This window comes from Bombus terrestris, chromosome 15, assembly GCF_910591885.1.
Source record: "Bombus terrestris chromosome 15, iyBomTerr1.2, whole genome shotgun sequence".
NCBI lineage: Eukaryota > Metazoa > Arthropoda > Insecta > Hymenoptera > Apidae > Bombus > Bombus terrestris.
Genome location: NC_063283.1, coordinates 3,287,781 through 3,310,212, shown reverse-complemented (window position 1 = coordinate 3,310,212; position 22,432 = coordinate 3,287,781). Strand labels below are relative to the sequence as shown.

Sequence of the window (22,432 nt, the reverse complement as noted above, 5' to 3'; positions counted from 1 at the left end):
TACGACGCACAGTGCCACCGCGTCCATTTGCTAGTTTTTCTGGAGATCGATGGACAATAAATACGTGGCGTGCAACATCCGGGCACGTACGAGGCGAATAAAACTGCAGCACACAGTTGCACGCGGATCGACGTCTTTCCAAGCGACCGCCACGCGATACACAGCTCGAACCTGCGGCCTTTGAAATTTACATTCTACGGTATCGTCTATTAATTATTATAATTTATTAACTGAAAATACGCATCGTTTGGCCGCGGTTACAGTCACGATAAAATCTTGTTAAATTGACCGTGAACATCCCATTAATGGGTGCATCTACGATAAACGCGATTATAACTTTTATCTGGCCGCGTTTAATCCGCCCGCTTCTTTCTTACCTCCGGTAATTGAGCTCGCTCTCTTTCTTTCTTTCCTCTCTTTACCTATGCACGCGATATACAGCGGTGCGCTTCGCGTGTAGCGGAAGAAAAATTGTTTCGTTTCGCGACACCGTCTTAAGGGGCATCGTCGCTGCTGTTCGCGAATAGTATGTCATCCGCTTCTACGTATACCGATCGCGAATGTGTTCACGAAACACGGCTCTCTACATCGCAGCATCCGATAGATACGCGTACTGTGTATTATAGCAGCTACGTGAAATATTTTTTTTAGCTCTCAAAGACTGCGAGCGTGTTACAAATCCATAACAAAATTCAAACAGAAATTTCTTTCGTTCGACGAATGTCACCAACGTTATAGACTTTCGATATTTTACATATGTTTTTATATTACATCGTACGCTACGACCATTTCCAACGATTATACCGGCTATTTCGTCGTAATTTTCGATGAATTTCTCGGTAGAATTAATTGCATATATATATATATAGCATCCATATAATATATATAATATACATCCATTGAAAAATTCCAACAAACTTTACCACGCTTGTTACTTTTGCATTAGGAGACACGTATGATACGAACAAAGTATAACAGATTCGTAGTAACATACGCGGGAAATGAAATCAGCGAAAAGCATAGATACCAAATATTTATTATCAGTGGCCTCAACTTATGGCCGACCATGTTTGTCCCTGTGAATCCTATGTTCGGTTAGGATAGTTGGCTGAAAGTCGAAAGTCCTATCTATTACATTTATTGGCTTATCTTATCACGGATAAGCCTATATTTTTCGCGTATCGTTTCAAACTTTACGCAAGACCACTCGGAATAGCTGGAGATCGGCGGGCGGAGAGGGTGGAAGGAGGAAGACGACGGAGAAGGGGATCACGACGGTAAAAGAGGCGATCACGCCGGACCTTGAGGCGGGCGGACGGACGGTTTAGAAATTCGTTAGATAATCTTGGGGCACGGCGTGCTTCGGGTTTCAAGATGGCAGTCGAAAGTGGCTGATTAGATAGGACGCCCCATGTCGACGCCTTCTGTGCCGACTGTCGCAGCCAACGACGAGAACAACCGACGACAACGATCAAAGACGAGCGAACGGTTATGCAATTCGCGCGAAATTGGTGTATTTTCCCCACAAACGTTGGCGAGCGCGCTTTTGCATGCGCGCTGATCGCCGCGGAAACGAGAAGTAAGGGCACACCATTTGACCGTACCGACATTGCCGTTTAATCTCGCAAAACCAATTCCATGTATACTTGACATTAAATTTTCCACCGGCCTTCCAAGTTAGCGCGTCGTTATGTGGGCAGCCAGCTCCTACCGCTGCCTTTCTCTTTGCCAGCCAATGTCTGGCTACACGTTCCGAAAAATCTACGCCTACCGTAGCGTCCGACTTCGTTCAAACGCTTTTCACAATTAGATCCACCTTCATCTATGGATCTTTTTCTTTTCCTTTTCTTTTTTTCTTTTCTTTTCTTTACGATTTTTACAGCTATACACGAGCCGTAAATCGTCTTCCTCTTACGCGTCGTTTGCTCGCGTTCGTCAAACTTGACCGGCTAAACCAGAGCTGTCCACGTACACGACTGTTCGCAGGTTGAAGACGTTAATTCGACGTTTTCGAAACTTTCGAGATTTTATGGCTAAAGCGGTTGTAATTCCACTTTTTGAAATTTTATCGTCAAATTGGTTAATTAGAGCGTTTGAAATTTTAGTACCGTCTAGTGGCTAATTCCGTTTTAAACATTTTCTTTTTTTAACTCTAGCCACAGAGCTTCGTTATCCGCGCTTATCGCGTATAATTTCACCGATTTTCTCTAATTTCCGTTTCGCTGTGCTAGCCGATTTGCTAAACGAGTTCCGTATAGCAGTTGCACTCGCGAATCGAAAGTCTCACGAGCGACGTTTATCGCGCGATCGATCGATAAAGTTGAGGATAGTCAATCTGCGACGACTCGAAAGGGCGGGGAGCAAAGGAGCGTTATTCATAAGCTCTCGAACAAGATATAACGGTCGGCATTTTATGCGTGAGTTCTTCTTCACAGCCGCAGCTTGAACTGCTCCGGTCGGATACACGGTTGTTTGCGTGTGTATGTGTGTTTCTGTGTGTGTGTGTGTGTGTGTTTGTGTGTGTTTGTGTGTGTGTGCGTGCGGGCACGTACGTCGATGCCACGTGACGTCTAAATTCAGTCGGCCATTTTGGAGCATGATTCATTTGTTTAGAATGGGTTGGATAGGAGTAGGAGGCGGAGCCACGCACACCAAATCTTCGTCAACGTTTTAGATTCGAGTCGAACGCACCGAACGTGCCCAACTTTCGTCACACGTGTCCCTTTCTGTCTGCCTCTTATCCATCTTTGTTTCTTACAAATTTTTCCAACGCGATCTTCATCGGCGAAAGTTACGCGTGGTTATCGATCGAACGCAGTACTTTCGAAATTTTTCAAGGCGCCAACAATAACGCTGTTAGGTGGCTGGAAAAAGAAAAAGAAGGAAAAAAAGAGAATGAAAAGAAGGAGGAAAGGAAACAGAAACGCGAGCGAGACAACGCGCAAGGCCTGGTGCATGGGAAACGATTTCGTATCGAGTCCTTCTGTTTCGCATCGACCCTCGGCGAACCTTCGCCACGAATTTCGCGCCCTCGAACGATCATCGAGACGGCGACCGCGTTGTCTCACTCGAGCCGGGATCAAGGAGCGCGACAAGGTTACGAGGTACACGCTGTTCCCTCGAAAAGGAGCATGAATTATTTATCGGGCACAAATAAAATGAAAGGAGAGGAAGGCGAACGCACGGGACAATGACGATCTTATCTACGCGTTATCGAGTCGAACGGAATCTTTCGTTCTCGAAATTCTTTCTCCGTGTTAAGTCGGTTATAATCGATCGATTCCTTGCGTTTCCTTCGCGCGTTTCTTTTATTCCGCTGTTCGTCGAAATGACCGTGTGCAACGAGGCTTAGAAGAAATTTATCTTACGCGCACCTTTTGTACAGCTAATTAGTACATAGATCGCGAATTCATATCTTTTACGAGCACAATTAAAAAGATACAGTTTAGATAGAAAACGTTTTATCTATCTATAGGCAGACTGAACGTTTCATACGTCTCTGCATATTACCTGCATTCTGCACATTTTTGCGTCTTCGATTCTCCTCTTGCATAAATTTCATTATTCCACTCGTCGCTACACCGAGTGAAAATACTTTGATATTTGCAATAACATTGAACAAAGTAAGAGCGCAATTAGCAAGTGACTATATCTAGCATTATCTAAGGTTACATCTAATTAAAATCGCATCTAAACCGAAGATCGCAATTAGCAAGCAGAATAGCGAAGGAACAAGAATAACGGAACAAAGTACGAACGAATATCCTGCTACGAATCTTAGCAATTTGTTTCTTTCTCGGACAGCGAACAAATCGAAAATATATCATTTTCACTCGACATCGATTATCCTTCGTTGGAATATCAGCTGATCGATTTTGCATATAGCGAGAGAATTTCCGTAGAAACGGAGCCGATCCGCCAGACGGACAGTCGCTTCCTTCTCGCTGGCTTCCTCGAAGCGGCCGCATCGTGTTTGGTCGGACATGTTGCCGAAAGTCCGAGCGTTGGATGAGGGAGCTGGTACGGTCGGTGTGTGGATGGGCTCAAGGTCAGTGGCAGTGGGTCAGTCGGACCAATCGCGCTGCTCCTCTGGCGAAGGCCGCGCCGAATTCGAAGCACGCTTGAGAGGGGAAGCGAAACGAATCGAGACGAGTCTTCTTTTTTTTCTCGAGGCCGGCCTTCTTCGACTATGGTTACAGTGGATGCTTATTCGGACGAATTGACGTTTCCAAGAATTCAATACGTCAATGTAATCAAATACGTATCTACGCTGCCGTTGATAACATATCCGGACGCTTGTAAATTATTCACCATATGTAAAATATATTCTTCGATTTGATTTTCGCCTGTGATTTTATTTCGCCAATTTGTACTCGGTCGATGGCACATGTCCACGCGAACAATAGTTAAAATTTATTAATAGATATACGCGAGAAAGCGAGACTTTAAACAGGTTTGGTTCAATGTTGCAATGTTAGAACGTTAGAAATATTTCTAGTCACATTGTAAAAGCTAGCGTAGATCTGAGTGTTTGTCCTTCGTTATAGATACATATAAAATTTGGACGATGCGGGTATATGACTTTGTTTCAGTTGCAATTTGTCGGAGTATTTGATCGCGGTTCGGTGCTACGACGATATTTTCGCAATGTTGCGTTTTCTTTATTATCAGGTTTCGTGTTTCACCTTTACAGTATAAAATCTATAAGGTCGTACGAAAATACCAAATGATGCGAAACCTTAAATACTTTGGCTTGATTGATTGGTACACTGCACGAACGAATAAATAAACAAATACAGCGGTGTGCAAATACATTTTGTAGCCAGTGTTCGTTGGTCGTAACTTTGAAAATACTATTGGGAAAATATCAATCTTTGGAAAAACGTTAAACCAGTCGTCTAGAAATATCTACGGACATTATCATGTGTATGTATAATTTATAATGTACAGTTACTGCAGTTTTCAGTTGTTTCATTCGTCCGAATAGGCATCCGTTGTAACCATGGCCTTACGCGACTCTACGACGTCCAAGACTCCCTCTAGTCCGTCGTCTCGTCGATCGTCTGTTGCTCGTCATTGACACGATCGTTGTAATCTTCGTGGTGTTCATCGTCCTCGTCGTCCAGATCGAAGCGTGACGTCGTATCGAGCGTGTACGGTCGCGCGCGTTAATTCCGGTGTCGAGCCGGTGCGGTGCAGGAAAGAGAACGGACAGACAGACCGGTATGCAAGCCGGCCTTGACCGTATCTCTGCTTATCGCCACGTTCGCGCTCTACGCTCGACGTCACGCGTCACGTTGTCGACGCCAACGACGCGAGAGTTATCCGGCCCGTCGGAGACGACGCCGACCGCGGCATTCGTCAGCGCGACGCGAACGAGCCGGTTGCATTCACGCTGCGATCGTGAACCTAACCTAAATCGATCTTCGGTATCCTCGGTGTAAATTCTGTTTTACCAGCTTCGCGCGACTCGTTCACCGAGAAGAGGCGCGTAGAGATCGAACATGCGTTTTCTCACGCGTTTCGCAATACCGTGAAGTTCCATGCAATTTACAACGCACCGATGTATTAATTCAATTAGAACAAACGCTGGATTTTCGCGTTTGCATCGGCAACGAAAACAGGAATCGTTTGCAGGATGCATCCCGATGCTGGCCCATTAACTTTGCTCGCGAGCAGAAATTTCCACGTCGGCAATTACTTAAATTAATTTCGCGATAATTGTATCGATTATGCAAATTACGTAATTCGTTTCATTAGCCGGCGATACGTATTATCGTAACGAGGCAACGAAACGTGCGCCTCGCGATTCGTAACGCACTTGGAAACGCGATAGTCGCGAATTTCGTCGAAGCCGATCGTATGACGTCAGGGCGAAGTGGCGTCACGGTTGTTACTGTAACTTAGATACGAGCACATCCCTCTTCCACTATAATTTAGTAATTAAAACGATGTTAGCGAGTTGATAAGTTACAAGCTGAGACTCTCACTTGTTCTTTCCAGTTACTTCTTTCTTATTCATCCTCGAATGAAAAATGAACGGTTCTACGGAAGCAACCTTTATCCAGGTTTCACAATTTCGTGGTCTAATTAGACACGGTTCCTGTATGGTATAATTACAGATACGTACACCTATACTCATGAATATCTTTTGATAAAAAGAAGAAAAAAAGAAAAACTTGGAACGTAGGTACGGAACAAAAATCTTCTTCGCATCGTCCGGCTATTAAATTTCGTTTATAGGTCTTATTTCAGTCGCGTGTTATCCCTAGACCGCAATTTTTTATGCATTTAAGACTTTATCGCGCGCTCTTTACATTTGAAAAATTGTTAAGAACTCGCGCAATATGCAAATTGCGTAAAATATCGAAAATATAATGCTCTCTATTACTTTTAGCAGATAAAGCGAGCTTTTATACGCTGGCTGCTCTGTCTTTTTAATTGTATCGATAAAGATATGTATTTACGTAAACATCGGTAGTTACGAGGGTCGCCAAAGGGTTCTCGAAGCGATGGTAAATGCGAGCTCAGCTCTGCTCTGACACCGACGCCGTAACGCATGCATAAACGCCGGTGACGAACCGATGTTTATCCGTAAGTGTCGTAGCCTCTGTAATTGGTATTACGTAAGTAGTACTTGCACGCGGTGTTACTCCTGCGTGGATAAGCAATGGATAGCCAACGAATCATCGCCTTTCTCCTGCGAGTCGCTGGAACGCTCTCAAACCTTGCTTGCGACCGTTTTAAACGTTCGTTTAACGTTCCACGGGACATTTGTTGAAGTTGGAAGGAAACCTTAACCCTGGCGAACAAAATCGAAATGCCGGAGATCGAGATCGAAATTGTTGAAACGTAATTTTAACAGTCTCGGTACGCAAACGTTGGCGGGAACGTTCGCTGCATTCAAATCGTGTAGAAGATCGTGAGACTGGAAATCGTCGAATCCTAGCTGCGATTCGCGAGGAATGCGAGTGGAAAGGTTTGCCATAATTCCTCGGTAGGTGCAAGGGCAAACAGAGCGAGAGAAAGCGGCCAAGAGAGACACAGGCAGATCTACTCTCTGCAAAGGCAAGACGCGGATCGATCCCCTATATATCGGACCGATGAGGTTAAACGCGTCATTACGAATCGATAAAGTCGAATCTCGGCAAGCTTTGTAACTAATTTGTAATTAGTTGGAGCGGCGCCAACGATTCTATGCACTGATAACTCGGCAAACTTTCTCGGTATACTCGTGCGCGCACCCGGTCATACGTCTAGGAATTAAGTTAATTTTCCACTCTGCTAGCACTTGGCAACACCACGATTGGTGTTCTTTTCGGGTTAAAGACAGACGTACGATGGAGGGTATAGTTCGGGAAAGTAAGTCGTTCGAGGAAAATACATTTGCTCGTTGCTCTTATTAAATATAAATCCGTTTTGCAAAATTATCGCTTTGTTATTAAATTTAATTTACCATTTAACTCATCGTAAAATTTATGCCTTCTATCCTATGAACTTTCTTTCGTTTGCCATTGTATCTTAAGGAGGACGGAACACGACAACTGTGTTTCAAAAGTAAAGTAAATTTTATTTCGTATTTTACGTAGGTTCATCTCGTAGATCTCGACCTGCCCTGTTTTCCTACGAAAGGCTCGATAGTTGCAGCCTTCAGAAATTTCAGGGTTTAAGGTTAAAGGTCTGGCGCAGTCTATGTAGCGTTACACGCCGTTGAAAATCCAGAATCTGTCGAATCGCGAGAGGAATAGGAAAAGCTCGAGAACGGGGAAGCATCGTTTCCTCTCTCGTCTCTCGCGTTGGCTCTTCCGCCGGTCGTCTGGCCATATTTTGGCGATACCTACTTGTTGCGCGAGGTACGAGCCGCGCGTACATATGTACAGCGTGGCATCTACATATCGTAGTAGTAGGTGCCGGCGACGTCGGTCGCCGCTTGGCACAGGTACAAATAAAGTCAACGACCGGACGGACGCTCGCAATGATTTTCGTCGTTTCTTGGAAACCGGGTGAACCGCGTATCGATGATACGTGTATCACGGTAATGAAACGCGCTAGTTCCAACGGTTTGATCGGCGTCGTTCTATCCACTACACCCCCCAACACCGATACGCGAACGTATTTAATTGACGTTTAATCGAATAACGCGCTTAATCGTCGGGCTTGTTCGCGAAAAGACTCGGTTAACCGCGTTTCGTCGTTATTAACGGCTAATTTCCCGAAAATTATCGAAGAGCGCGGAGAGAGAGAGAGAGAGAGAGAGAAAAAGAGATCGAGAGAGAGAGAGAGAGAGAGAGAGTGAGTGTGTGTGTGCATGTGTGTGAGAGAGAGAGTGAGAAAGAGAGACGGCCTTCGGCGCGCTTAATTCACTGGAAATTCAATGCAACATGAACCTGATTTTAGCTTTGACCAGTTTGCAACGAGGCATTTTATTCCCCTGCCGATTTTAGTTACGTCCGCTCGTGTAATTCTCTCTGTCTCTATTGTAATCACGCCTTTATGGTAATCGAGCCAATGATAATTTTGTTGAATATTTTCGATAACGCGAGTCGATGTTGAACGTCGATGTTTAATCGATTTATCGATAATCAAGCGTGCGCGGTGCCTACGCTCGCAAAACGGAACAAATTGAACGGTATAATAGAAACTGAACGGTTATATAGAAGGTCCCGGTGGCGGTGTAATTTCTACGCGAGAGCGAATCGAATGCACCGGCTACGGCTAACATAAAGCGCCACCGGTAAAAATTTTCGCCAGGATTTTTGCGCGTGCTGCTGGCAAACTGTTGCTGCGCGACATTGGACGCGATCGACAGTAGCATATGTAGATGGAGTAAGGTATATAAGAGAGAGCGGCCACGGGTACATGCTAGATTCTATGTATTTCGGAGATGGTTTGCCGCTAGTCGACGGACTACCCCCACTTTGTACAACTTGGAAAATTTTCGGGGGTAACTGACTGCGCTTTAAACTGGCTGCGGCTCTGCCGCTGCTGCGTCAGCTGCCGTCGCGTTCCAGTCGACCTATATATTCGGTTACGTTATATATGCACCTACATATATACTAATACCTACTGTGCATCCACTACGTAGCCAACGGCGCCGATATAAACGCGGTTACTACTTGTTGCTCTAGTCCCAGAAACTGTCAGTGTCCGTGCATTTCGGGCTTCTCTACTTTCCGTCGAACGTGTATAGTAAACCCCAGCGATTCTCAACTTTTGCATCTGTGAACTCGACGCTTCCGAATGTCGTTCGACAGGTGCGCCGAAAGTATTGCGTGGCCTACGACGTTCCGCTCTACTTACGGAACCGACGAATCTTTCAGCCGCGACACAAGGAGTATCGAGCCACTTATTCACGACATTCACCACATACACGGCCGATATCGATGCTACATGTACGTACTATTCTATAGCTGGTTATACATATTAGGTACATAGTTGACGTATATCGTATTACGTATCTTTATTCCGCTTCGATCTGCGACATTCTGCTTGAATTCTGATGTTTGATTTCGCGCTTCGTTTAACAAGCGAAGGGATTTTTCAGTTTTTCAGAAAAATTCTAGATTCGTGTATGTCGTCAACAACGATTCTTTCCGCGGGTCGAGGAAATTTGTTAATTATAAAACAGCAATAAAAATTCAATATAGGCGCTGTAAACGTATCTTAAACGAGTTAAACGTATCTTTCTCGTGAATGTAGTTTCCATTGAAAATGTTTCGTGGTACCTTTCCGTCTGCTGTTGTTCAACTCGCTGAGAACACACCACGAGACAGATAATATATACAATGGTAGTATAAATTTCACATCTTAGCTGTAATTACATGTAACGCCATGATCAATATTTGTTTCCTGGAAAATAATCAAAGCGTGTGTTCCTTGCATCTGATACCAAGAACGCAAGAAATCGTAATGACAAGGAAATAATTATACTCGAAATCGTTGGTATTAAATTTTACGTTATTTTGATACGTCGTCCGCTAAAGATCAATTGAAAGGATTAAGGTAGTGTTTCACTAAGGAAAAATGAACTTTTCGGACGGAGTTTGGGTCGAAAAGCGTGAGACGGAAGAATTTGCAAGCTATCTTCATCTTGTCGATCGATTATGACACGAGAGTTCTACCGGTCACGGACAATTAGATCAATGAAGGGAAATAAAGAAGAAATATTATACGAGTGCATAAAATAGCGGAGTCTCACGCATCGTCTTGTTACAGCCTATCTGCTTGATCCTATGCATTAAAGACTTCAGCTTTCTTCCGTCAGACAGTGTTTCGCTGTTTCTCGATGCTTTAAGATTACATCTACTAACCTGTAGTATGTGTCTACTAAATATTAGTATACATAGAGGATTATAGTTAAAGCGATATGAAGAGCTCAGAAGCAAATCAATGTCAGTCAGTTTTTTTTACTAAAATGACTGATGTTGTACAGATATCCTTTCGTTGTAAAAATTTACGATCGACGAAACAGTTTTCTTGTTACGATATAGCGGCGATAGTAGAGTGTGCATTTTTATGTACTGGAAACTGTAAATATGAAAAAATATACACAAGACGCGTAACATTCAACGATATACATAATATTCAAAGTTGCGTATTTGTTATGACGTTTAAAGGGCGCGAAAAAGCTCGATTTAGATTCTATCTTTGTTTACTCGTGTTCATAAAAGTATGAATTTGTACAAACATCCATAGTCCGATTACGATTCAATTACTTCGCCAGCTTCGAAAAGGTTTCCACGCCAAAGGAATATTTACACGACATTGGTATAGCCAATGAATCATTTTTCCGGGCTCCACGCCTTCCATTCACCCAAAATAGATAGATACGCATATAATCGAAGTTTTATTCCTATAAATATTAACATCAAATATCTCAGATACATCTAGGTACGCGGTTTCCCTAATCACAGAACCGGCAATCCTGAAACTCGTCAGTTTGGCGAGTTTTCTAACTCCAAAATTTATTTACGATCTAGCTACAGTGACTTATGATCGAACCACGTCTCAGCGCAGACCGGAGAATACATCAAAAACCTCTACGGAAAATTCTAACAATCCTCACGAGTTACGTCTTTCGGTAAGCGTAGTCTAGTCTCGAATCGGCGTGCAGTGGATGCATCTGATATGCATGCAGACACCGAGACGCCTGCGAAGCGTCGCGTCGTCCGTGCGCATGTATTCGAGTTGTAACCAGCGACATACGAAGCAAACACAGACGCGTCTACACAATGTTCGTACCCAATGTTCGGATACTCACTCATACTTTGTTCGTTTAGTCGATGTTCCCGTGAACGCGTTCGAAACTTGCCACGTGCTTTTTCGTGTGTGTACGCCATTTGCACGGTTACATGTAGGTTGCACACGTGCAACGGCGTACGTACTCACGGATGGGTGCTACGCGTTCGTTCATACACCTACATAGTTGGGTATAGTACAGTGCATACACATAGACGCTTATGTAGGAGCGCGCGCATGGATGCGCACAAATAGCTCGACCGCCTGCATCGGTGCATGTGCATGCTCGTGGCTACGTGTTTGTATGCTGGTGCATGTGCATGTGCATGTGCAGCCGGCTGCGCCGGCTTGTATCGCTGCGAAACACGATGTGGAACACACTCGCTCTCGATGGGTCACTCTCACTCTCCCGGCCGAGAGGGAAATTTGGCAGCTGTTTTAAACCCGGCTAACTGGCGAAACTACCGACCCCGTCTATGCTCGTGGTCCTTGCAACTCCCGCTTCCACCCCTTTTCTACCGTCCTTCTCTCACCCTTTTTCCTCGTCCCCCCGGCTTTCTTTCCCTCTCACGCTTTTCCTCCTACTACCACTCTGCGCTTTCGAGCTTTCGGCACTTTGCCACTCTCGATCGACCGTTCAACCTTCGTTTCGCACCACCTCGACCTCTCTGCTTTCCTTGAATTCTCCTTTTAGCGTAACAGATTGTCGTAGAATGGAAATTGACGAGCGGCGCGAGCAATTTTTCCCGATGCGAAATATTTACGTGTAACGTAATGTTTGTAACGAACGTGTACTTTACACATTTGTACGTACGCAGAGAAGATATCGAACGGCACATTGTCTCACGCTATCGCGAATCTCGCGAATCGTTCGTTTTTCCCCCTTTGTGCTTTGTTATTTTCTCTGTCCTCTGCATTTTTTCATTTCTTTCTTTTTTCTTTTTTTTTTTTCTTTTTTTTTTTGCCAATTACATCGCAGCGAAGTGAACAACGATTTCATTGCGAACGTGAAAACACTTTCAGATACGATTACAAGAACCGTATCTATGACTTAAAATGAAGAGATTAGATTACGAAAAATGTAATGGAGAGCGAAAAACGTACGAGCGAGCGTTCGAGTTGCATCGAACAGGCCGGTTCGGCAGCGGATGTGTCGCGCACGATTATTTGTCGCGAGCGTGCATAAGTACGAGGGCGCTTACGCTGGCAACAGTACGAAGCACGCACACACGTCGCGTCGCTTCCTTCTTTTTCTCCCGTTGCCCCTTCCCGCTTTGATGCACTCCGCCCGTACTGCGAACTCGCCGAACGTGTAGCTTTTTTACCACACTGACCTAGGTTAAGTTGGCGTACAGTGCCGAATAATAAAACCGACGAAACCACTGACCCTCTCCCTCTCTCTCTCTCTCTTTTCTCTCTCTCTCTCTCTCTCTCTCTCTTTCTTCTGGTGCGCGCATGCAAAAAGCAGCGTATGCACGTTCATGTATGTACGTATGTGTGTGTATATAACGTGGTCACGCAGACGCGGACAGATACGCACGGATATAAACGCGAGCGCACGTTTCAAACCACCGAACCCACTACGTCCTCCCAGCCAAATATAAATGCAACGGTGTGGTGCATCGTACTTGCACGCACGCGGGCTTGTTCCTGGCTGTGTGTCGGTAGAATGCACCGAGTGGCACACAAACGATCCAGTGCCGAGGGCAGGGCCACGGTCACCCGAAAATACGGCTGCTCCGAGCTCTCACTCTCGTTCGCGTTCACGTTCCCGTTTCCTCCTCTTTCGCTCTCTTCTCCCCTCCCAATCCTCCCGTTTCACCTCCTCCTCTTTTTATCCTTTTTAGTTTCACCCTCTTCTTCTCTCGTTTGCCTCGCTGCCTTTCAATGGCCCGCACTCTCTGTATTCGTATATTGTGCGCGCTACCGGCTGATTCACGAACCGCGACCCTCTCGATTATTTGCGCCAACCAGTGTTCGGATACGGGGTCAGAAGAACAATCTGTTTTCGCGAACAATCGCCGCTACCGTCCATGGCAAGCCGCATAATTCTTCGATTCCGACGGAGGTTGCGCAAGGGCATGGTGACAAATTTCGAATAAGATTTTTTCCCTTCCAGTGTCGTTACACTGCGTTGCAGAAGAAAGAGCAACGCGCGCATAACGGCTAAGTAGCGCTCGTTACCAGATGTCCGATGATCGTATAGTACGCTTAAACGTACGACACGTAATAATCGCCGTAAATATTACAACGTCCATACGTTACGTTTGTCGGGAAACTTTAATATGAATGATTTATCGAGTATCGTATATCATAAGCCACCGATCGATTTCAAGTCACTTTTTCGATCAACTAGACCTGCATCGAATTTGCTAACTTTATTATCGATTCGGAGTTGATCCTGCAAATATCGACAACGATGTTCTTTTAATAGGAAATTAAATTTCACAAATGTCGTAATACTCGAGAACAACGCTAATACCCGATAGAAAGAAAACTTCTTTTTTAGACTTTGTTTCTTTAACTATATTTACAAAGATACAAAATTGCGAAGATCTTCTGATTCGATCGAATCGCAAGACACGAACGAGCCGAGAGAAGTAACGTGTTCGTAAAACGAGTAGAAAATAAAGTCATTGAGAAACATTGAATCTGTTCCACGTATCGACAAATATTCTAACGTCTATAGCTGCTACTGTATCTAATCGCGAGTACGCCGCACGCGCGTGCATACATTTCCCTACGTAATCTGATCGATTGTCGAAACTCGCGTGAAAGTCGCTCGTCCGCTCCTCTAGATCCAAAGATCCGAAAGAGGCACGGAACGAATCTCGTGGTGGAAGAAAAAATTGCCGATAGGTCTGGTCTTGCGAACGATGGGACGAATGGTCGTGTACGGAGAAAGACATAAACGTGCGTATGGCAGGAACGTGGAAGAGTGGACCGGCGTGGTGATTACGCGCTCGAGGCACTCTTGGAACAAAGCGCCCTCTGTCCTAGCGAACACGACGACCTATCCCAACGCGTAGCAACTCGCGCGTGCACGCGTGTGCACCGTACACGCCAGACGCGAACGGAATCGGGCTTGGCTGAATGGTTTCGAACCGGGCCATTCGTCGATGTACGCGCGAATATCGACAAAAATATACCAACACGGCGTAGGATCGCGTTCATTCAACGCGGTTTCGAGCGGCGATCGACGATGCATCGCATGACAATCTGCAACTCTGACTCAGCCGCGACGGTCAGGTGAGTCAATACTCGCCGATAATAAGCGAACGCGACTACACGCGACGAATCTTGACGCGTAAAATCGAATTCGCCGACGCGTCGGTGCAACTTTATCTGACTATCGTCTTTTTTCAGCGTGCGTCGGAACGTGCTTCGTTATCTTCGTCTCGAATGTTTCTCGCCTCTGTAAATTCGAATACGCGCGGCTTATGAAACAGGCGCGCTGAAATCGTCAGCAGTTTTAAACGCGAGTCATGAAGCATCGTTTCGAAGAAACAGTGGCTGAGGCCATAAATACTCCGTTAACCAACACGTTGGCTCGTACTTTGTTATTCCCAATTCCCAAAACCAATGGCAACGTTTCGTCCAGCCTTTAGTCGCTGTACGGACAAAATGGTCTCTCCCTCTCTCTCTCTCTTTTTGTTTTCATATCGAGCGAATCCCGCGTATTCGATTGGACTACGTAGAAAAGGAATACGTAGGACTTGTACGCGTTTCAGAAATTGATCGTACACGCGAGTACAACGAGAATGCTTCGTACAAAATATACGTCTTATGGATTATCGTCCGTGACATATAACGAATATTGTGTTCTCACATTCGCTATGTGATTATCCTTACAGAAGATGTCTTGGAAATGACCACCTTGCGAACCAAGGTAAGCATGTAGACGTCGTTCATTTGGTTACTCTTTCAATGGTTCCTAACGACATAAGACGCGACAACGCGCGAAACCTATTACGTGTCATAATATACTTATTATACGGTGCTTATAGTTTCGGACGATGCTACAAGTACAAACTTCTTTCGTTGTTTTGGTACGTGCGATAAATTCGAAAAGTGATTCTCACATACGCAAGGCTGACCATTTTCAACCGTAGTTCTCGTTTGCCGCGCAGAAACTTGGTCGTAAACGCGGGATATCGCGTGCTCGATGCAATAGCAAAGTTGTACTCACTTGATTCCAGTTGTATGCACAGCTGCGAGCTTCTGGCTGATCGTAGGCCGAAACAGAACCGACCCAGTTCGCGTAAAATTCCACGTTTTCACGTTATTCAACGGCCTGTCGCTTGATAGGTTGCAACGACTCGAGGCAGGTATTGTCGGGACCCGTCTTCGTTTTCCGCTCGACGTCCGCACACGCTCGACGAAAACTCGTGGAATTCACTGGATCGTGATAAAAATAATCCCTCATCGATCGATACTCGTGCTACCGTACGTTTAACGAGTGGACACCGAAGACGAGCGCATCGCGCCACGGTTTCTCAGATTCCTTCCTGCCGGCGACTTGTTTTCGTTGCCTCGATTCACAGAAATTTATTGTTTTCAATGTAAAGGTTGATTTATGCGTCGGATACGGCTTTATCGGTCGCCACTTGCCGCGTTCCTTCGCTTGCACGCGCGTCCACCGAAACTATTGTTACAGGTTATTCACTCCCGAACGGCTCGACTGTGAAAACAACGTACTTAAAATATAAGGAACGATTTCACTAATCGGTACCAGCCCGCCAGAGACAAAATTTCCCGGTCGCCGCGCACACTACGAAAACTGCACTCGGATGGCTATCGCACTTTAAGTACCATCCGATAAACGATAACAGCTAGCTGGTAAAAAGGGTTATCTGGCATCCGATAATTTTCACCGAGTTCGATATCGAGCCGGTTGTTCGCGTCAAAGATGCACCGTCCATCGTTATCGCGTTGCCTTAAAATAAGAAAAGGACGGTGAACCAGCCGAGGATGAAGGAAAGAAAGAAGAAGAGAAAGGAGAAAAAAAGGGAATAAGAAGGAAAAGCGATGCGCGCGTGGTCGAAAATCCGTGAAGTCGAATATACGCGTGGAGGGAACGTTTCCTACGAGTCAGCTCGAGGATCGTCAGCGTCTAGACGCGCTCAGCCGTTTCGCGATCTTAACGTTTCCAACACACGCGCCTCGGCTGCAACACACTTTTATTCGGTGGCTTAACCGGTCGACGATTCGCCGTCTCTAGTTTCTACGAAAATGGGCCGTTTAGGGCCGTCGAGGAGCCGCCGTCGTTGAACTCGGTATCGCGTGCACGCCGGAGGAAACTGCACCTCGTGCGTGGAAAGTGCGCTTTAAGTGCCGCCCGCCAAGCTGATTCGCCAGCTTTGCTTAAAGTGTCTCTGTTTCGCTGACTCGGACATGTTGTTCCGTACTGGCCGTCTGCACGTTCCGTGCATCCAGATAACACCCGTCGATTCACTAACCTACCTCACTTCTCCGCTACAGGGTGGTCCAAAATCCGCGAGCTGTGCCTCCGCCGCTGCTTTCCCGTCGCTCCTACATTTCGACGCTCCAACATCTTCCAACATCGGCGTGTTATCGATCCTTTCGCCAGATTCGATCTCGCTTTCATACGCGCCGCCAATTTGCTAGCTTTCCTCTGAAACAGAAAAATATAGGTCGTCGGATCGTGTTCACGAGCTTCTTTTTAGACGACCAAGTTTCGTTCCGCGTTCGATAGATGCAATTCGCAGATGTCAGGACACTTGCTGATCTCATAAAAAAACTTACTCGTACGGGATATTGGATCGACGTACGATAGAAAACCATTTGCTCGAACCGATCTTCTCACAATGTCCAATTTACCGAATTTACGTTTCTCGACGTCCATCCGACTTGAGGCCACGCTTACGAATAAAAGTTTACACCCCTTAGCATTCACAAATTTCGGCTTAGCAAAATCCTGTTACATGGAAATTAACTGCAACTATAAGAATGACAAGTAGCGAACAAAGAGAGAAACAGCGGGATTCCGTTTATCCGATCGATCCAGTTATCTTGTCGGATAAATGGAGCTTTACCGTATGTAGAAAGAATTTCCAAAAGTTACTTTCGATAGCTACAGGAAAATAATAAATTAACGGTCGAGCGGCTGTCTGAAAGAAGGGTGAATGCATCTTTGTTTATAAATATTAGGACGCTTGTAGATCTTACAAAAATTGTACACGTACAGAGGAAATGGACTCAAAACGCGTAGAATTTGTGAAAAAGTTGGGGAAAAATGATAAATCGAGTTGTCTGCAACAAGAATTTATAAACTAAAGCGATGGATTGTGCGAATAGATAGTAGCTTGTTAGTTTATTAATATTATCTACGTTTTAATTATTAATTGCAATGGTACTTAAAAGGGTTTGTTTGTATTTAATCATATATATAGTTGCGCTGTTTGACTAGAAAATACAAATACGTCTGCATGCAGAAATTGCTGCGTAAAAGTGATCTTGCGGATGGGACTTGGGCAATTTCTAAATTCTTCAATTTATTATATGTTCCATAAGGATCCTAAGAGAACTTAGGCTACAGTACGTTACAGTAGCGACGTTTGTTTTCTTTTGTTTCGCACAACCATTTTGATAACTCTGCTGCGTACATCGTAATCGCATCGACGCTTCGATTACGTCGTCAACAATGTCAATAAAGGCAATATATTTTTCGTGCGCGTATATTTTTTGATAAAAAACGCAACGAAATTCCTATCGCGCGACCTACTGAGAAGCAGAAAATCTTTATTCGCGATCTAATGGAACGTCGCGCTCCGTACGTATGGTCTGGACGTTATCGTGCGATGTTGTAACATCGATTTCGCTAATCGTCGCTGTATCGCGTCGATTCGTAGATCCCGTCTATCTGGACCGTGCGCAGGACTTTTCGTTCGTCGATTTTCTTCAGACTGCACGCGCTGCGTCGTTGCATTATCATTTTCTGCCGTGCTGCGTGCAACGTAGATACGCCCGTAGATTTCGTTGTTTGTTTTCTCGCGGTTTATCGATAACGCTATTATTTTGGCGAGAACAATCGGCATGCAACGCGCGAGCATAACGACGACTTATTTGCCTGCTGCCGATGCATTTCGCGTGTCAATGACACGTTAAAAAAACACGCAGATACGATTTAGCTACGAACTTACGTTATCTCTCGTTTCGAGCAATTTCTTTTTCGCACGAAACGATAGCGATCGTAGATTACGGACGGAAGACATTCTCGAATCAGTTAAAAGTTTGACTTATCGATAATCTTGCTGAAACTGTCTATTCTTCCGTTGATATGCACTGTATTTATAGTAAGTTAAAGCGTTCGGATACTTGTTTCTCTCTGTAATTTAATTGCAAGTTTACCGGGGGGAAAGAAAAAGTCTGATTTTTGATAATCGATTACTTTGTTCCTTATCGTAGCTAGGTATAAACACGTATACTTGGTAGAAAATATTAAGATACGATTGTTAAATATGCGATAACTAAATTGACATTTCTAATTGTAGGAATCTTATCGAAAATCTTGTGAAACTTACGGAACACGTCTCTTTTATTTTTTATCGAAGTTGCATCTTGTTGTGTACAATATCTCACTACACCACAACCTTTCGCACACCGATGCTAACTTATTCCCGTACTTTGGACAAATAAAGAAATTAATAAACAGATTGCGAATATTCATGCAAATTCATATTCTTCTCGCTGTATCCTTTCCTAAACCAGTACCAGTTTTTACCGTCTATTGTAGATACGCGTTTGTCCCACTGACTACTCTCACTCCGGTCACTAATTACCTCGGTGGATGCATGCGACTTTAATCTCGTAATTAAGAAGCGAAAAAACCAATGACACCTGGCTATATGGACTCGGATCTTTTTCATGAAACGTACGACGTGCATTCTGTGCATCTCTACACGCAGAAATCTATCAACGTGCGTGCGATAATGCACGCGGTCTAATAATAAATAATACATATCGATTCTGAGATAACAGACGAAAAACGATTCTCGAGTGGATGTTTTCGTCGGGTCGTTTTTCCTGAAATCGAAATGAGCCGCTTATCTCTAGCCGCCAAAATACGCGTTATCTGACAGCAACTAACAAGTACTCACGTGTCCGCCGGCTCGATAAGATTGCATTATTTCGTCAGGCCCGGGCTCGAATTAATTACACCGGGAATAAAGACGCCCCCGCCGGCGCGTCCCGGCAACCGACGCATGCCGAACGATCGTCGTAAGCCAGATTAATGGAATTCTATCGAGAACAGACGTGCGCGTCATTGGCCACGCGTCCGAGAGACGACCTTATCGATACGCTATTTCGGCGGTGATAACGTCATTCGACGCGCATCGTGTCCACCAGCTCACAGTGTCTGCCGTGTCTACCGTGTCGTTGCGTCGACGATCGACCAGCAGTCAATTCCGTTGCGATAAACTCGACGAACCGCTAGCTTTCGTCTTCTTCGACCGGAGAGATTCATCGACCGTGTCCATTCTTGCTACGTAATTCTTACCGATCTTGCTATAAATACGCCGTGGTTCTTCCATGTTCGTGGCTCGATCTTTTGGCTTTTGTTTCGACAACAAACCAGATTTTTAGTATCATCGCGAAAAGAGCTTGATACAACGTTGAAACGAGGAATCACGCGCGCCAACAAAGATTCTTTCATATTTGTCCGAAGCTTAAGAAATTTTTCAACTGTATCGTATGATCTATATACGTTCGCTCAGTGTCGTTAACCTGTTAACGAGTTAACTTGTTACTCGAGTCGGCAATCTTTTTGACGTATTGTGCGTCGAAAAAAATACGTTTATTTAACAATTACGTTTTTTTACGTAGATATCGTTTCATTCTTCTTGGAAACGATCAACCGTACCGAAAGCTCCGTAGTAAATTTTCGTCCAAGTTGGTAATTATCGGTACGGTATAGTTGCACCGTCGTTATCGATCGTTTTAGTACACACAGGTTGCAGATACGTATGTATTTCGTCAGAAGGCGATGTAACGTTGAACGCAACAAGCACGTTGACTGTATCGAAGCTCATTGAACGACGCAAAAACCGCCTTTTTCCCAAAATATACTAAACGTGGTTGAGATCCTTGTTCAGCGAGGGTCATTCCTTTCCATTTCAAACAACAGCATTCGTCGTTGATGCAAGAATCAACTCGAAGGGGTTAAAATTTCCAAGACTCGGCTTTATATATCACTGCATTCGCGTGACTCGAGCGTTGCGGTAGCTCTGCCATGTTGGACTTTTATTTGCGTCGGATCTTGTTACATTCGGCGTGCATGCGGGAATACGGGAATCCGTGGCCGTGGAATTGCGTTGTACCGAAGCTACGTGTCGCCTACACACCGATATCCGCCTTCGCGGTGACCATACAGTTTCCGTGGAAAACAATCGATCCGAAAGCGATCGACGATTCTCCGGCGATCAGCTGTTCCGAGGATGCTAATGAGACAACAACACCGAGAAGTCGCACTCGAAACCCCGTTCTTTTTTTTTCTTTCTCTCTCTCTCTCTCCCCAGCGTACGTACGCGTTAAAACAAGAAACTGGTTTACGGATCGACTCCCACGCAGTCTTCCTCCTCGCCGTTACTTCATCGACCGGAGAACCGCTTTCGCGTTCACTTTGCGCGATCCGAAAATAAATCGTCTTCCGTCAAATATCCGGACTTGCCCGGTCGACCAACCTGGCCGAGAAATTATCGGACGATAAAATTTCAATTGTCGGGGGGAAAAAACGTTGCTTTTCCGCTAGTGTTGCCGAATGCGTTACGAAATCAATCAGAGTGGCCGGAGAAAATGGGGCAACGTCGCCGCCGATCGCAAAATACAGATAACGCCTTACTCTCGTAACCTCACGCTTGCCCTTTCGCGATACCTGTAGTCGGCTCGGTTATGACATTTTTTTGTTAAGCTAAGTTGTACTCTGCGCGACAAAGAGGGAAACGGACGTTGTCCGAATCGAGCAACGACGATTCGTTGAATTTTAATCGATCGTAAGAATTCTCCTGACCAAGAATACTGCTTTGATTCTAATTAGCTATGTACAGCGTACTGTTAAGCGAAAGATCGATAGTTTCAGCGTTAAAGACTCATAGTGTCTCATAACATGCAACAAGTTTGATTGTTCTGTGCAAAGTTCAAGGTTGAATTTTAACCCTGCCGCGGGCCTCGAATATTTTACATCGCAGTATCGCTTACGATGCGATCGACAACGAGAATCTGATAAATTTTCAAGTATACCGATAGTTTCATATTTTCGTCGAGCTTCGCCCGCATAACGTGAAATAAAAACGAAGCAACAAGACGGCGCTGAATAATATGGAAAGAAAATTCGCGTGGGATGAAATTTCAGCCTCCAAGGATTAAGCGATCTTCCATTGGAAAGCCACGATTCGATCGTAGATGACCTTAAAAAAGAAAAAAAAAGGAAAAAAGAACGGGACAAGGTCAAGACGTCGAAGCTGACCCAAATATTTCTACCCAATTATCCAATTTGAAGAATGGCCGATCGTTAACCGTAATTGTAAGGTGTTTCACCGAGTTTCGGATGAAAGAGAGGGTACGGCTAAAATCTTCTCGAGCCTCATCGAGCACGATAGGTGTCGCGCATCTCTTTCATTGTTTTGACGCGTAGAATCGATCTGGCTAAGATGTCCCCCGATATTTATTAACACCCTGTATATCTGCGACGATCGTCTAGACGTCGCAGTTCTGTTTGTTCTCGAGAGGGTCCCCGATCGCGCCTTAAATTCAGCTTTATCTCGTCGCTCTCCCGGCTTTCCCTCTCTCTTGCTTCGTCGGTTTCTCGTCGTCTCGGTCGGTTCCCGTCGAATGTCGCGCATGAATCGACCGATAGCAGCTGGCCTCGCTCACACGTCTAAACGGGGTAAACGAACTCTTTGTACCGTTGAGTGGGGCACCGAATTGCGAGCCCAAAGTGCATCCGACGATAACGCAGCCCGATATTATGCTCGTTTCGCAGTGACACACGCGGTTCCTTAAAAACATTCCACTCGCCGTGTCCACAGCCGCGGCTAGTCCCGCCTTTTTTCACCTTACGATGGCTAAACCCTTTGTCTATCATCGACGAAATGCTAAACTTCAACGTTTCGTCTACGATGATAATCGATCGAATTTTGCTCTCGAACTCGATACAAAATTGAACGAAACTAAA

At 45.0% G+C, this 22,432-nt stretch overlaps 1 protein-coding gene and 1 long non-coding RNA gene across 6 annotated transcripts in view; one reads left to right on the top strand and one right to left on the bottom strand.

Moving 5' to 3' along the window:
• LOC100645656 (mushroom body large-type Kenyon cell-specific protein 1) overlaps window positions 1–16,566 on the bottom strand; it is an 86,763-nt gene extending 70,197 nt beyond the window's left edge. Inside the window, exon 1 of the mRNA XM_048412841.1 lies at window positions 15,428–16,566. The gene's annotated coding sequence lies outside the window, so the exon portion shown is untranslated. The remainder of the gene's footprint in view (window positions 1–15,427) is intronic.
• LOC125386453 overlaps window positions 1–22,432 on the top strand; it is an 88,644-nt gene that overhangs the window by 10,337 nt on the left and 55,875 nt on the right. Inside the window, exon 1 of one of the 5 annotated variants that reach the window (XR_007226610.1) lies at window positions 9,091–9,392. The exons of 2 other annotated variants lie outside the window; for them this stretch is intronic. This is a non-coding gene — a long non-coding RNA (uncharacterized LOC125386453). Of the gene's footprint in view, window positions 1–9,090; window positions 9,393–13,865; window positions 14,488–14,805; window positions 15,128–22,432 lie in introns of those variants that run through there. 2 more of the 5 variants (XR_007226612.1, XR_007226611.1) reach the window with 2 other exon arrangements.